This window comes from Piliocolobus tephrosceles, chromosome 10, assembly GCF_002776525.5.
Source record: "Piliocolobus tephrosceles isolate RC106 chromosome 10, ASM277652v3, whole genome shotgun sequence".
In the NCBI taxonomy this organism is placed as follows: Eukaryota; Metazoa; Chordata; class Mammalia; order Primates; family Cercopithecidae; genus Piliocolobus; species Piliocolobus tephrosceles.
The window spans coordinates 52919905-52925660 of record NC_045443.1 but is presented as its reverse complement, the minus strand read 5'-3'; positions in this window follow the sequence as shown (position 1 = coordinate 52925660).

Genomic DNA, 5756 nt, shown 5'->3' with positions numbered 1-5756 from the left:
TTAGCCAGGCGTGGTGGCGGGTGCCTGTAGTCCCAGCTTCTCGGGAGGCTGAGGCAGGAGAATGGCGTGAACCTGGGAGGCGGTGGAGCTTGTAGTGAGTGGAGATCGCACCACTGCACTCCAGCCTGGGTGGCAGAGCGAGACTCTGTCTCAAAAAAAAAAAAAAAAAAGAAAGTTATTTTAAATTGAAGAATGATAATAGATAAAACGAAATGGGTATAAAAAATTGGAAAAAAAGGGAATGGAAAAATTATTAAGAGGTTATAAAAGGTTTATGAAAATGTTACCTTGTGTGGTCAAAACTGGTTGAAATTAGATGGATTTCTTTATAAGATTTTATTAAAATTAGCTTTGGCATTAATAATAAACATGCAAAGAGAGAATTTGGCTTTCTCTTTTAAACAAGGTTTTTATGCAGTATTACTAAGAGATAGTAAAAGATTTTTACTTACTTTTTTTTTTTGAAACGGAGTCTTGCTCTGTCGCCCATGCTGCAGTGCAGTGGTGCGATCTCAGCTCACTGCAAGCTCTGCCTCCCGGGTTTACACCATTCTCCTGCCTCAGCCTCCCAAGTAGCTGGGACTACAGGTGCCTGCCACCACGCCTGGCTAATTGTTTGTATTTTTATATATTTATTTATTTTTGAGACAGAGTCTCACTTTGTCACCCAGGCTGCAATGCAGTGGTGTGATCTCAGCTCACTGCAAGCTCTGCCTCCCAGGTTCACGCCATTCTCCTGCCTCAGTAGCTGAGACTACAGGCGCCTGCCACCATGCCCATCTAATTTTTTTGTATTTTCAGTAGAGACAGGGTTTCACTGTGTTAGCCAGGATGGTCTCGATCTCCTGACCTCGTGATCTGCCTGCCTCGGCCTCCCAAAGTGCTGGGATTACAGACGTGAGCCACCACCACCAGCCAATTGTTTGTATTTTTAGTAGAGACAGGGTTTCACTGTGTTAGTCAGGATGGTCTTGATCTCCTGACCTTGTGATCCACCTGCCTCAGCCTCCCAAATTGCTGGGATTACAAGCGTGAGCCACCATGCCTGGTCAATTTTTGCTTACTTTTTAATTAAACTGCCAAAGCTACTTGGCCTCCTGACTAGCTGACTAATGTCACAAAGCCTGGCTAATTTAAACAATATTTGTAGAGATGTGGTCTCACTATGTTGCCCAGACTGGTCTTGAACTCCTGGGCTCAAACAGTCTTCTGACCTCGGCCTCCCAAAATGCTAGGATTACAGGTGTGAGCCAATGCACCTGGCTCCTTGTTTTGGTTTTTAGAGACAAGATCCCAATCTGTCACCCAGACTAGGGTACAGTGGCATGATCATTGCTCACTGAGGCCTGGAACTACTTCTGGGCTCAAGTGATCCTCCCACCTCAGTTTCCCAAGTAGCTAGGACTACTGGGCCATGCCACCATGCCTGGCACCTACCTATTTTTAAAAGATTTTGCAGAGATGGGGTCTTGCTATGTTGCTCAGACTGGTCTTGAACTCTTGATCTTGTGATCCACCCACCTTGGCCTCCCAAAGTGTTGAGATTACAGGCATGAGCCACTGGACCCAACTTTTTATTATTATTATTATTTTATTATTATTTTTGAGACAGAGTCTCTGTTACCCAGCCTGGAGTGTAGTGGCGTAATCTTGGCTCACTTCAACCCCTGTCTCCCAGGTTCAAGTGATTCCTGTGCCTCAGCCTCCTGAGTAGCTGGGATTACAGTCACATGCCACCACACCCAGCTAATTTTCCTAGTTTTTGTAGAGACAGCATTTCACCATGTTGGCCAGGCTGGTCTTGAACTCCTAATCTCAAGTGATACACCTGCCTCAGCCTCCCAAAGTGCTGGGATTACAGCATGAGCCACTGTGTGTGGCCTAATGCTTGTTTTTGAGACAAAGTCTCTCTCTGTCACCCAGGCTGTAGCGTAGTGGCACAATCATCGCTCACTGCAGTGTTGAGCTCATGGGCTCAATCAATCCTCCTCAGTCTCCTGAGTAGCTGGGACTACAGATGCATGCCACTGGATAATTTTTGTATTTTTTTGTAGAGATGGGGTTTTGCCATGTTGCCCATCCTGGTCTGGAACTCCTAGGCTCAAGTGATTTACCAGCCTTGGCTTCCCAAAGTGCTGGGATTACAGGCACGAACCACTGCACTTGGCCTTGAGCTATTTATAGTTTATAACAATTGGGTAAATTATACTTCTATGAGTAAAATCAAAATATTTACTTTTCTCTGTGCCTGATTTCTCCAGAATTCAGAAACTATTTGTGAGTATTCTTAGTTTATGGCAATATGGTTATTTGAATAAGTTCAATAATAATCTGTTTTCTTTTGTAATGAGACACAATTGGAGTCTTATTTTACTAAGGCTGTGACTGGATTGGCATATTTTCAAATATGACCAGATTGCTTTCAGGAATTGAAGTAGACTTTGTAGAGCTGATATAAAGCCTCCTGGAAAGCCTGACCTGCTACCTTGTCTACATAGTTCCCTTACAAGGTTTCTGACTTGTGATAAGTAAAGAATGTCACTTTCTGGTAGGTCTAGGAATTTATTTTATTTTTATTTTTATTTTTTAAGACAGTGATTCACTTCATCACCCAGGCTGGAGTATAGTGGCGTCATCTCGGCTCACTGCAACCTCTGCCTCCTAGGCTCAAGTGATTTTTAAGCCTCAGCCTCCCGAGCTGGGATTATAGGCGCCCACCGTCATGCCTGGCTAATTTTTGTATTTTTAGTAGAGACGGGGTTTTGCTGTGTTGACCAGGCTGGTCTCAAACTTCTGGCCTCAAGTGATTCACACGTCTCAGCCTCCCAAACTGCTGGGATTACAGGCATGGGCAACTGCACCTAGCCCAGGTCCAGGAATTTCAAGGTATTTTGAAGACCTTGAGAAGAAAAGAATTCAGCAGATTCATATAGGTGTTACAAACACAATCTCATGATAAATCTTTGATGTGAGTTTCTAGCCTTTAGGCTTTTAAAAGTCTAATACAAAATTCCTTATTAAAAAATTCTGGCCAGGCACAGTGGCTCATGCCTGTAATCCTAGCACTTTGGGAGGCTGAGGCGGGAGGATTACTTGAGGTCAGGAATTCAAAACCAGCTTGGCCATCATGGTGAAACCCCGTATCTACTAAAAATACAAAAAATTAGCTGGGCATGGTGGTGCACACCTGTAGTCCCAACTACTCGGGAGGCTGAGGCAGGAGAATTGCTTGAATCCGGGAGGCAGAGGTTGCAGTGAGCCAAGATCGTGCCACCACACTACAGCTTGGGAGACAGAGTGAGACTCCATTTCAAAAAAAAAAAAAAAAAAAAAAAATTCAGCAAAGACAACTTTAAAAGAGCCTATATGACCAATCACCATTCTTGCTGCACTTTATGCAGATAATCAGGCCATGTATAATAAAACTAAAATGTATTTTGCAAATAAATGTATCCTATTATTATTTGTCTTTGGTAGAAATGGGGAACTGGAAAGAGAAAAATTATGTTTCAGAAAAAATATAGTACACATGATATTAGATTGTAACCCTGGCCATTGTTTTTGAATCTTTATTATTTGCCTACAATTTGGACAGAATCTGAATTCTTTCCCAGACACAAGTCTCCAAACTAACGTTTTCTTTTCTTTTTTTTTTTTTTTTTGAGGCGGAGTCTCGCTCTGTCGCCTGGGCTGGAGTACTGTGGCCGGATCTCAGCTCACTGCAAGCTCCGCCTCCCGGGTTCATGCCATTCTCCTGCCTCAGCCTCCCGAAACTAACGTTTTCAACAAATTTTCCTACAATTTTTCTGACTTGGACTCACTAAAAATTAAAATTGTGCCTTTATTGAAGCCCTGCATACTGAAACTAGATAGCCTGATGTAAACTCCAGAAGAAATCACCACAGCAACTTATGTAGAAACAGCATTTGTGCTTGTTAATGTATAGAATACTCAGAACATTCACCTGAACACCTTTGTTTGAATTACAATTCAGAAAAATCTATCAGATTGCATTGACAATCTGAAGATACCTTAGAGACTCTGTAAAAATGAATTTATAGACTACTCCAGACATTAACTTTTGTTTTTCTTCCGTTTCCATAGAAACGACTCTTACTAAAGATCTGTTTGTCTGCATCATATATGGAGGCCTAGCTCATCTGCAGTGGCACCTTCTGGAGTGGGACACAGCTGTTTAACCAAACCGATCTATTCTCAGAACTAAGACTGATTAATGAAGATATGGGATGATATATTTAAATTTGCTCTTTTCTGCTTATCCAAATTTGTCAGCTCCTTTCTCTGTCTCTGTCTAACAACCTTCAACTCAAATCTCTCCAAAGCTATCAACCTGACTTTTAATATTTGAATCATTTTTAAGTTTCAAAGTGGGGAGTAAAGGAAATAAAAATGTTTTACCCCAAAATATATTTATTTGACATATTCTGAGATGGCTGTCAGAGAGCCAGAAAATAGTAGTTCTATAAATCTGTATTTTGTGGGGAAGATTTGCATCTGTAAGAATCTGCATTGATACAGCCTGGTCTTCCCTTGCCCAAATCCAGAGAAGATTCACTGAGAGTCTGACACCTTTAAACCTCTGAAACATGTACCATCAATCCTCTTTAAGGGCTGCTGCTTGAGAGGTTTCATTTGCAAAACAAGACCACCTTTGCTAGCCAGGCCTCTTCTCTCCTTCCCACTATCTGTTTTGCCACTATAACATGATTTACCACTGTAACCTGTTTTTGGCCATGCTCTGAGCCCCATTCTATCTGTAACCTCAAGATGGTATATAAGCTTCTGTACTACACTGGGGATAGGATAATCATTCTACGGCTCTCTCCCCTGGACACATTAATAAGTTTGTATGCCTTTTCTCCAATCAATCTGCCTTTTGTGAGTTGAGTTTTCGGTGACCCTTTAGAGGTTAGAGGGGAAGTTTTCCTTTGGCCCCTGCAACACCTTACTGAGAAAAGGTACAAGAAAGATCAATTGTGAGCTTGAATTTCTGAAGATGCCTTTATTCACCTTTCACGTTTGACTTATAGTTTGGCTGGGTATTTAATTCTAGGTTAAAATAATTTCTTTCAGAATTTTAAAGGCATTGCTCTTTTAATGTTAGCCTTCAATATTACATTGACAAAACAGGTGTCATCTGATTCATGATACCTAATATACGACTTGTGTTTTCTCTCTGAAAGTTTTAGGAGCCGGGTGCGGTAGCTCATGCCTGTAATCCCAGCACTTTGGGAGGCCGAGGTGAACAGATCACCTGAGGTCAGGAGGTTGAGGCCACAGCCTGGCCAACATGGTAAAACCCTATCTCTACTAAAAAAAAACCAAAGAAACAAAAAAAGGGCTGCGCGTGGTGGCTCATGCCTGTAATCAGGCCGAGGCGGGCGGATCACGAGGTCAGGAGATCGAGACGATCCTGGCTAACATGGTGAAACCCCATCTCTACTAAAAATGCAAAAAAAAAAGAAAGAAAGAAAGAAAGAAAGAAAAACTAGCTGGGCGTGGTGGTGGGCACCTGTAGTCCCAACTACTAGGGAGGCTGAGGCAGGAGAATGGCGTGAACCCAGGAGGCGGAGCTTGCAGTGAGCTGAGATCTCACCAAGGCACTCCAGCTTGGGCGACACAGCGAGACTGTCTCAAAAAAAAAAAAAAAAAAAAAAAAAGCCAGGAGAGGTGGCTCACGCCTGTAATTTCAGCACTTTGGGAGGCTGAGGCGGGCGCACAAGGTCAGGAAATCA